The sequence below is a fragment of the Equus asinus genome, chromosome 7 (assembly GCF_041296235.1).
Source record: "Equus asinus isolate D_3611 breed Donkey chromosome 7, EquAss-T2T_v2, whole genome shotgun sequence".
Lineage (NCBI taxonomy): Eukaryota > Metazoa > Chordata > Mammalia > Perissodactyla > Equidae > Equus > Equus asinus.
In genome coordinates, this window is record NC_091796.1 from 75,645,204 (window position 1) to 75,656,348 (window position 11,145).

An 11,145-nucleotide genomic window follows, 5' to 3' on the forward strand; every position below is an offset into this window, starting at 1 on the left:
GGCCTGTGTTTCCTTATTTGTGACATTTCATATATAAAGATGACATCACTAAATTTTATCATCTCTGGAGCCCATGCAGAGTCATTTCCCCCAAGAGACTAATGGTTTTTGCACTGAGTTATCCACACTCTTTTGCCCAGAAACCTGTCTTTAATACACACCAATGCCAATACACGGACGACAGTCTGAAGTTTTTCAGCCATAAATAGCATTTATTTCTGTAAAAACAGGCTCAGAGAGACTAGGGAAAGTCACCCATAAAAGTGGGAGTGAGATGCCAACTCAGGTCTGTCCCAAGCCCAGACCCACCCCTTCACCTCTATTCTACTGCCTGGGGGCTGTAGACCTGGGAGGGAGGAGTTCCTGAAATAGTGAATCCCAGAAAAGGAGAAGGGAAACCCTGCTTGGGCATGCCACAGAATTTAAAGAGAAACTAGGAGACTTTTAGAGAAACTATCAGAAACAGAAAACATAAACTTTTGAGTGCCAAAGCAGGTGGTAGAACAGAGGCAGCTTAAGGGAGCTGTCCTGGGAATGGAAGGTCCACAGAAGGCCAACCCTAGGTCAAAGTAACCAGAACGGCAGCGCATGGGAAAGGTGCCAGTCCAGGTTCAAGGGAGCACAAAGAGAACAGGGCCATCCCCAACATGCCATGAGCAGTCTTAGGACTCAAATGGAAAGGGCTTAGTCATCTCACTGACCCCACCCTGTCCTTGGCAGTTGTATTTCAAATAAGTAAGGATCTGTATTGATTAAGATTATTGGTTGCAAACAACAGAAACTGACTAGCTAATCTGAACAACAATAAAAAAGAACCTTTGGGAAGGACATGGGGCAGTTGACAAATATTAAAGAAAAGCTACCCGTTAGACCGTAGAGCAGTCTGAAGTAAGGGCAGCCTGGGTAATCTCAATAGCAGGACACTCAGTCACTTCAGGTCACTCCTCCAACTACTTTCCTTCCCAGGATCAATCTGCTTAAGATTTAAATTCCTGAAGAGAATATCTGATTAGGCTGGCTTTTCATGTGCTGTGTGTGTGTGTGTGTGTGTGTGTGTTAGGTCTTAAAAGACTACAGTAATCATTGATTAAAATTATTCATCTGCTTCTAAGTTATATAAACAATTTTAATGCCAACAGTCAATAGGGCATCTTTGCCATTGCTCCCAAGATTTCATCTCTTTCTGCTGCTGTAGGCATAGATGGTTTCACTCCATTCTGTCTTCTCTGGACTGTGATAGAATTCCAGAAGTTCTGGCAGTTTTGTACTTCAAGAAGTAAGTGGAACACCCTTCCCTCTCATGGTCATTTTCATCCATACATCTGGTAGAAGTATCAGATTCCCACAAGCACGAGTGCACAAACTCAGAGAGGACATGGTTCCATTGGAAGTCTCACAAGAGTTGCTTGCAGTGTGGGAGGGGCAGTTGTTACCAGCAAGAGGGAAGGCTCCAAGGTAGGCAGAAACAGTGAGTGGCCCCTACAATGTCCCAGACCAGCCGTTCTACAGCAAGACTAAGAGGGCAGATCTTGTGCCTTTCCAGGAGCTGCACCTGGAAAGTTTCTGGGAGATAGAGGCTATTCAGAGTTGAAAGAAAACTCGCGCTAGCAAGTAAGTGCTCAGGAATGGGAAAGACTCAGGAATCAGATATTCAGAGCAGAAATGGTGCACATCAATCCTGGAGAGTGTGGCAAAATTTCACCTCAGCCAGAACCATCTTAAATATTTCTTGCTATGGTGGGGCCCATACAGAACCTGGGTTAGCCAGCCTGGTGCCTCCAGAGAGAGACAGTGGGATGTGAACCGTTTAGGAGCTGGGTAATGGGAGATAGTAATGTCTTGCCAATGACAAGATAGAGAAAGATGGAACAATTAGTTCTGCCCCTGGAGAGTAGGTGGGCCTGAGCCAAACAGGGCAGGAGGTATCTCTGGGAGCCCCCTGGTTGTGCCCCAATGCACACTAACAGATACACACACACACACACACACACACACACACACCCTGGGGTAAAACTGGGGATTAGATGCTGCCAGTTTCTCCCTGCCTCTCTTCAAGGATTTAGTTTAGTGTCCTTGGCTTTCAAACTCTCCGCCGCCATGCTTCTTTTATACATTAGCAAATTCATTCATAATGTGTTATGCTTTTGCATTTTAAGACCCGTTGTCTTTTATTTCAACTGTGGAATAAAATATTTTATTGCTAAAGCATAGCGAAAAGAGCCTTTTATTTGGTGTCAGGGGATTTGAGTTGATGGATCTAGGCCTGACACTCTGGTAGTCTGGGCTCCTTTTCACCCTCCATTCCCACAGGGTGAAGTGCACGGTGGGAACAGAGTTCACTCATCCTTCCCTCCCATTGGCCACTTCCCTCCTCTAGGTCTAGTGCTTGTCCTACGCTGCTCTACCTTACAACTAAATCGCATCCATTTTTCAGGTCCAGTCCAAGCAAAGGCAGTGCATGATAGATGAAAGGATCCGATTACCCCAGTTCAAACCCCATCTCTACCACTGATGAAGTGGAAACTTAGACAAATGACTTCACCTCTCTGATGCTCTGTTTCACGATCTGTAAAATGGAGATAATTATACCTCTCTTTCAAGCAGTCCATGAACTTGTTTCTGTTAAAGAAAGGCCCACAGTAGGCACCTGATGGCTGTTATTATTACCTCGTCCACAAAGCCTTCCCTGACCAACGCTTTCTCTGACCTCTCCTTTCTCTCCATACCTTTGGGTGAATTTTCCGCATCATTTTGATCGTCATCAAGCTCTCTGGGCTGCTAAAACGTTACCTCTCTTCTAACACCAATATCAAAAAATTTCCCAAATGTACTATTAAAAATCTTATTTGACAGCGTATGATCTGGTGTGCTCCTTTTCCAGGAAATGTCCTGCTACCTAAACACTTCCATCTGCACTAAGTCCTATGACTCAGCAGCATGAGTAAGATATTTAGAAAAGACCGTTTTGAGTAAAAAGTTTATAACTGTATGCTAAATATCTGAAAGTTTGCTCTTTTTCCTTTTCAATTTAACCCAGGAAGGTTCTTCATGCAGATATGCTCTTAATTTCTGAACCTTGGAATAAGCACTTATTTCCTTACTGCTCAGAGTTAGCCACCTCTTTCCTGCTAAAATCCTTCCTGCACCATCCACAGCCTAGCACTCCTGTGTTGCCGTGCACGTCACCCACCAGGTTTCAGTTGTGCTCAGCATTGGGATTTGTTAACCTAGGAAAAATGCAGAAGTGGGTGGAAATAAGAGCCAAACTTTTCAGAAACCCTCCACTCCGCCCCTTTCACACCTCCCCAGGTGCCATAGCCCTCTAAGGAGTTATTGAATTTGAGTCTCATTTCATTCAATTCCATCAAAAGTCCAGCAACAGCTGCTTCATTTGAGTAAAAATGCAAAGAGTGTGGAAGTTTAGAGCCCTAATGTCAATTCAGCAAGTTCAAGTCAGAGAGAGACACAATCCGGCTTTAGTGGAAGAGATGAAAGGGCTTGGTTGACAGCTTCCCTCGTGGGAGGGAAATGAAGTCTGAAGCCTGGTTCTGCTGAGTGTGCTTATTGTCAGGTGTCTGGAAACAGATCCCTAAAAATTGAGCAAGATCAAAGGAGTCATCAAAGAACATTCATCAAAGCTGGAACTCCATGCGGTCTGTGTCAGAAACTATGTCCTCTATCCACACCACGAGAATCTGCAAAGGTGGAGATAGTCTTCTCCTGCTTGTTGGTGCAAACCAAATAATACCCAAAATGGGGAGGAGAGAAAAAGATAAATGCCAGCAAAGTCAAAGTCTCTGAGAGTTTTATGGCCTTTTGAAACTATTAAGAAAATCTCTACTTCCTTCTTCCTTCTTTTCCTGGGAAGGCTCTAGCTAGCACCAAAAATATGTTGATAGTTCTTACTATGTGTAAAAGGTAACGCATTGAATGCCAGCAATGATATTACACAATGGACAATTAGATCCAACCTCTATTCTGTGGAGTCACATTCAGGTGAGATAAACCACCGAGATATAAATGAGAGAAAAGACACGAAGGCCCTCAGGAGCCAGCATGTGCATACATATTTACATATGTTTTCTCACTTTCTCCATCAAACTACAGAATAGTGGTGAGCTCTGCACCCATAAGAGTGCCTTGCCTACAGTATGTACTCCAAGAATTGGAAGAAGAGAAGTTGCACTTTGTTTTAGCTACTTTTGATGGCTACATGAAAACTGAGGGAGTTTGCCCTGGTCACAGACGATGAACACATAGGCAGAAAGGAAATGCCATAGGCTACATCTGTCTATGATGAAGGACAAAACCATGGCTGGCAGGGAAACTTCCCATTGCATTTTCTTGTGAAGCAGAATGTGTGCTACGAAGGATCAGGTTGGATACAGACTCAGAGCAGACTCGATACGGCAATTAAGGTTCATGACTTTCTCCACATGGTCTCCAAGGCCAAGTGCCAATGGGAAAGGAGCAGTGGGTGAAATGTTTCTCCCTAACAGATCTTGGTGAGACAATAGGTGACGACTTTTTAGATTCAAGGTTATGAGCCCAGGTGTATTTTCCAGTAAGGACAGAAAAAGAGGAGTGAGTTTCGGACATCGCCAGACACTGTGATGGCTTTGCCAGACAAATCATGTCTTAACTTCGAAAGCATCTGAGAAATGGGTTGCTTCTCTACAGTGCGGCTTCCCAGTATTTTTCATAGAATAAAAATAAATGTTACAGATTTTGAAAGAACCAAAAAATCATACAGTCCAATTAAGTTTTCAAGGAAGAACTGAGTCCTCTCTAATGAGGTCTTCTCATGAGGAAACTGGATCCCCATTCCCTCCAATATTTGGGGCTTGGCTACAATTAGCCTTGCTCTTCCTTATGGTTTCTGACTCTCTTCCAGGAAGTAACAGCTGAGTGTAAAATCAAGATGAGCTCTTGCTGGGAGGGTGGTCACACCAGGAAGACCGTTCCAGGGAGAAGGCCCTGTGGAAAACAAATCCACACACTTCAGTGACGACACTGGGAAATGTTCTCAGCAGACTTGCTACACAGCCACCACTAGGGGGGCGGGGGGGTGATGTCACTGCCTGTCAGACACACAGCTTTTACTTGGGTTTCTTAGGAAAATAGTACATGCCCTTTCTGCTTCCCACTGAGAGTGAATTACTCTTGCCGGCGCTCAAGCAGAGAGAGGCTGACTGGGTTTGGAGCACTCAGCTACAGCCTATTAAACTGAACTTGCCTTTAAAGTTGGTTAATGACGAGAAAAACTCAGTGTTTCCATTTATCTATACATCCAAGCTCAGATACAGAAGAAAAAAGTTTGTGCAGAAAAATGCCTTGATTTTACAAATTTGAATATGTTACTGATTTACATCTAAAAACTCTTAAGGACGTTGAGATAAAAATAGAAATGCAACTTAAAATTTATTAAATCTATATTCTATGATAGTTCAAATATATGAAAGCTTGCTCACACTCACAAAGAAAATTACTTTCCTGGAAGTCAAACTGTACCCAGCTTAGGCAAAGAAGGCAATATACCTTTCCTCCCACTCTGTGTCATTATCACTGGTGGTTAGCATTTACACAGCACTGCACTTCTGGCTGTTCTTTATAAACATTCCTATCAGCTGGTCCTCAGCAGTAACCTTCTCTTATAGGTCAGATCAGAGAATGTAAGTTTGCAAATGAGACACACAGAGACCAAGTTATTTGCCCAGCATTTCAAATCAAGAAACTGTTTGAGAACATATCTTTTAAACAAGAACTGAAAATAAGGTATATAACCATCAAATTCCAAGTCCCAGTTGTTAAATCAGTTAGGTCATTTCTATCAGAAAAATTTTCAGGCCAAACCTGTAGCGATTTTATTACTCAATTCATGATATCTTTCTCTTTATTCACTATTACAATCAGCTCTAGGTGCTTCTGAGATGAATTTTCTCATATGAAATACCATTAATATAAAACGACTACATACTTGGAATTATCCCTTCTACCAGCCTTACAAAGCCTGGTTTTTGTTCTTTATTTCTTTTAATATTCAAAGGCCATATCTGTATCTTAATCATCCAAGTCAACTGACCTCATTATTGCCGTCATATTATTAACCATTGTTTAATTATTTTAGATAAGTAAGAGTTGGTAATTGTATATGTCCCTGTCACAGTTGTAAAAGACAAAGGAACAATTTCAACTTTCAATAATTTAGCATTATCCTTTAATGGAAAGTAGAAATGGTAAAGAAAAAGCAAAGCAAATTCAATATCATGTGCCATGATTTGTCAACTGTAAAACACCATATAAATGCTTGTTGGTGTTGATGACAATGAAGGGACTGATGAGGAGGAGAAGTAGGAGACAGCTGTCATTGCCACAGAGAAGCACCAAGCTTCATTTCTGGTCCTGAGTTTCAATCACATAGACAATCAGCCTTGACTAACCACAAACTACTTTGGGAAATGTTGCAGGTACAACATGGCTGGCGGCCTGTCTGGCAGTCTAAGCGTCTAATTGGAGATAAGCTGACCAAGTAACATATGTATTTTGTTGGAGTGACAGGATCTCAATCATTTGTCTAGTCTTTGATCTTAGAAATTATCAAAGGGCAGAAAGACTTGGAATGTCTTAAAATCTAACCAGAAATAACCTGGGACTAACTTGTTCTTTTCTCAAGCAAAGGCCATTGGAAACAGCTGATTCCTTTTCAGAATCAGAACATTCAATAACCTGCTGTGATTTTAGCCACGTTATTGTGAACGTTTTCAACTCAGATTACAACGCATTACAGATTTCCTATCTGAAATTCTACAGCAACTATGAAAACAAGCACTCATCCCCAATTCATGTACTTTGGGCCTAAAGAAAACAGAAAATAAGCTGCAAATAGCTAACTCTGGTTTCTTTCTTTGTGCTACTCCCATGAGTATTTGTACAGATAGTCCATGAATGGCATGCAAAGAGCACCCTCCTCCCACTCAGATGCCTCCTCTTCTGGTGCAACACCCATCCCACCATTATCTCCAAGTATTTATTTCCTTAACTCATGCTGCTGCCTCCTCCCTACACACCACCCCAACCCCACCCCACTCCTAATCTTTGTTGTCTAGCTCAACTCGAAATAACTGGATAACTGTCTGATCAACCAGTCACTGCTGAGACGTGGGTAGTAAGGCTGTGAAGTGTGGTAAAAGGGCCACAGACTCTGGAGTCAGACTGCTTGGGTTCAAATCTCAGCTTTGCCAGCTTCTAACTACTTGACCTTGACCAAGTTACTGAAACTCTCTGTGTCTCAGCCTCCTCCTCTATAAAACAGGCATGATAAAATTGCCTCCCCCATAAGCTGTCGCAAGGATTGAATGAGTGAATATATGTCAGTTGTGTTGAGTAGCACCTAGAATATAGTAAGCATTGCACAAGTCTAAGATATTTTTCATTATTAAGGGCAAATGAACAATCTTGCTGATGTCCTATTTCTAAAAAATACTCTGCCTCTCTCTGGACAAGCAGGCAGCTCTCTGGATACCCTGTGTCCCCTGAAAATTCTCTGGCCCTCCTTATACACCACAAATGGGACCGCAGCCACCAAGTCCTCTAGCGCAAGCACTTTCCCGACTCTATCCATCTAGCTGTCACTCACAAACCTCCTAATCAATCCACCTGGCCACCCCGCTCTCAAGTGTCCCTAGAATGGACAGAGATTCAAATTAAATTTTGTCAAACAGTGAAGGAATAAGATTGCTACTATTAGTAAGAGAACTAAAGCAAGCCCTCTGGTCTATCTCCTGTCTGAATACTCCAGAGAGTAAATACTTGAAGAGCTCCAACAGGTCTTTGCCCAGAAGCACTCTCCCTTCAGCATCATCCATTATATGATTCTGCATAGACCTTCTGCCCCTCTCCTCCTCCTTGGCAGAAACATCCATTCAGTTCTTCTTTAGCCAAACTCTGCTGCTTTCTTAGAGGATGGATCTCAAGTATCCCCATTAAAACTTTTTCTCTCTCTGAAAAGCCCTAAACAGGCCCACTGCTCCCCAACACTTCCTGCAGGTAGAAATTTAAATCCAGGTAGGAGAGAGAGGAAGCAGAGGCCAGTGGAGAAATTACCTTGGGCAAGCTGGATTCTCACTTCACCTTGCATTTCTGACCAGCCTGTTTCTGAGGATGCTCACATCACATTTGGTGCTTGTGCTCTTTCTTGAAAAGGAGCCAGAAGGTGGGGCCAGCCCCGTGGCCGAGTGGTTAAGTTCCCGCGCTCTGCTTCAGCAGCTCAGGGTTTCGCTGGTTCGGATCCTGGGCGTGGACACCGTGCATCAGGCCCTGCTGAGGTGGCATCCTGCATGCCACAAATAGAAGGACCCACAACTGAAAATATGCAACTATGTACTGGGAGGCTTTGGGGAGAAAAAGGAAAAATAAAATCTTTAAAAAAAAAAAAAAAGGAGCTGGAAGGAAGATAGCGGCCAGGAATAGTAAATATGGCAGGTCCAGTTTGAAAACTCACTGCAGGATGATATATTTTTTAATAACAAAGACTAGAGAGCAGGTACCAGCATGCAAAGTGCTAGCTGTTTTCCACTTATAAAAAGTTGAATAACAGCCTATAAAACCTGTTATTAAATCAACTACCATTCATAATATAGGATATATTATGTTCTACCATAAGGAGGAAGTCGTAAATAGTTATTTTTGAAAATGAGATCTTGGGACCCTGCAGGATCCACAAAATACCTCATTACAATTTTTCTTTAATGTTGTGACATTATGGTAATTATATCTTCAAAATAATATTGTAAGCATTGCTATAGACTGAATGTCTGTGTCCCCCTAAAATTCATACGTTGAAATCCAGTCACCAACGTGATGATGTTTGGAGGCAGGGCTTTTGGGAGGTGATTAAGTCATGAGAGTGGAGCCCTCGTGAATGGGATGGACGCCCTTATAAGAGAGGCCTCAGAGAGCTCCCTTTCCCCTTCTGCCATGTGAGGATTCAACACCAAGAAGCCAGCCCTCACCAGACACTCATCTACTGGCTCCTTGATCCTGGACTTCCCAGCCTCCAGAACTGTGAGGAATAGATGTTTGTTGTTTCTAAGCCACCTAGTCTATGGTGTTTTGTTATAGCAGCCCAAACAGACTAAAACAAGCATATTCTGGATCACAGACTTCTAAAGTCTCAAAATCCACTAAAGATGGAGAAATCCATAAAAACAGTTCACACTTAAACAAAAAATATGGAAAAATGTACAAAATAAACTCTAGGCTAACAGATACAGATAAGCAAAATGGAAGCCAAAATAAAAGTATCTTTGAACTGGTTCTCTCAATCTTTCTGTGAAAATTCTGAATTTTATTTTAGACAGTGTCACTTTCCCAAGCCCTATCCATGATTTTTCTGAGAAAGACACTTTTTCCTACTCACAGCCAACTTAGGTGATTCTAATAAGGACAGTTTCCGAGACCCGATCCCTTTGTCTCATTGGGCTGAACTGAGGCTGATAACAAGGCTCCAGTCGTCCCTCCACCTCTAACTCACCTTGCAATCTCTCTGAGATTCAGTTTCCCACTGTGAAATTGAGGTGATGATTCAAAATAAAAGCTCTTTGCAAACCCTAAAATCATACTTGTATTCTAAGATAATGTATTGTTCCAAGGGGCACGTACACTTTCTGAAAAGGCTACCAGGGCAAATAACTTAACTTTTTGTACTTAGTTTTGGTTTGAGGTTTCCCAGTCCTTGATTGCCTAAGTTATTGTAGTAAAAGATGCTGCCCTGCCTTCTACTTGAATCCTTACAATAATGGAAGATTTTACTGATTTGTCAGGAGAGGGGAACAGCTATTCCCACACAGACATTTTGCAGAGATGAAAAGTGAGACCAACATAAAGAGAGTTTCTTGGTTATAAACTGAATTAAGATATAGAACAAAAGGAAAGATAATAATTTCTTTAATCACAACCTCCATAATAAATCTCTTCTCTTCCATTCATTAATTGGCTCAGCCATTTGTTCAACAAATATTGATGGCAATTATGATCACAGGCACTATTCTTGGTCCCAGATATCCCACAGTGACAAAACCAAGGCTCTGTTCTCATTGAGTTTACATTCTAATTGTGGGAGGGGGTGGAAACAGACAATAAATAAACATGCCCGGTGGTGCTAAATAGCATGAAGAAAAATAGAGCAGGCTTAGGGAGCCAGCATGATGGGGGGGGTGGTTAGACACGGTGGTTATTATGCCTTTCTCTTTAGGTAACATCGCTTGAACAGAGCAAGGCAGCAAGTCATTCAGATATATGCAGGCAGCATATCCCAAACAAAGTAATGAAATCCTGGAAGCTGGAGGGTGCTTGGCAAGTTCTAGGCAGAGCCAAGAGGTCAGGGTGCCTGGAACAGTGGAAGCAAGGGGGATGGTGATGGCCCATGAGGTCACAGAGATGGCAGAAGGGCAGATGGTGTGGAGTCTTAAAGGCTATGGCAAGGATCTGGCCTTCTACTCAAAGTGAGAAGACATTTATAGGTTTTAGTGCAGAGAAGGGACACGATCTGATTGATATTTCTAAAAGATCCCTCTGCGGGTCTATATTGGGGGAGAGGAGCATGGGCAGAAGCAGGGAAGGCAATTAGGAAGCAGCTGCAACAGTCCAAATGTGAGGTGATGACGGCCAGGGCTCACGCGGTGGCAGGGGAGGTGACAGAAGTGAGAATTCTGATTACACTGTGAAGATACTCTCTCTGGGGGTTGCTAATGGACTGGATGTGCGGCAAGTGAGAAAAAGGGGTCAAAGATAACTACATCAACTGGGAGAACGAGGATACATTGCCTGAGAGGGAGAAGCCTACGGGAGGAATAAATTTGGCGGGAGCAAAGAGAATCAAGATTTGTTTTGGACATGGTAAGTTTGAGCTGCCTGTTAAAAATCTAAGTGGAGATGTTGAGGCTATTAAATATGCAAGATTCAATTTTCCCGTCTGTAAAATGTTTGGGAGAGAGATTTAGTCTGGAGATGAAAATTTAGGAGTCATTAGGGAAAAGACTGGATGGGTAAAGTTGCCAGATTTTGAAAATAAAATTGCTGGACTAAAAGATTATTGGTTGTCTATCTGAAATTCAAATTTAACTGGGAATCCTGTATTTAACTGTC

At 42.4% G+C, this 11,145-nt stretch overlaps 1 pseudogene; it reads right to left on the reverse strand.

Annotated features, from left to right (window-relative positions):
- Positions 1–950: 950 nt before the first annotated feature.
- On the reverse strand, positions 951–9,618 carry LOC123287409 (coiled-coil-helix-coiled-coil-helix domain-containing protein 7 pseudogene; annotated as a pseudogene).
- Positions 9,619–11,145: the final 1,527 nt, after the last annotated feature.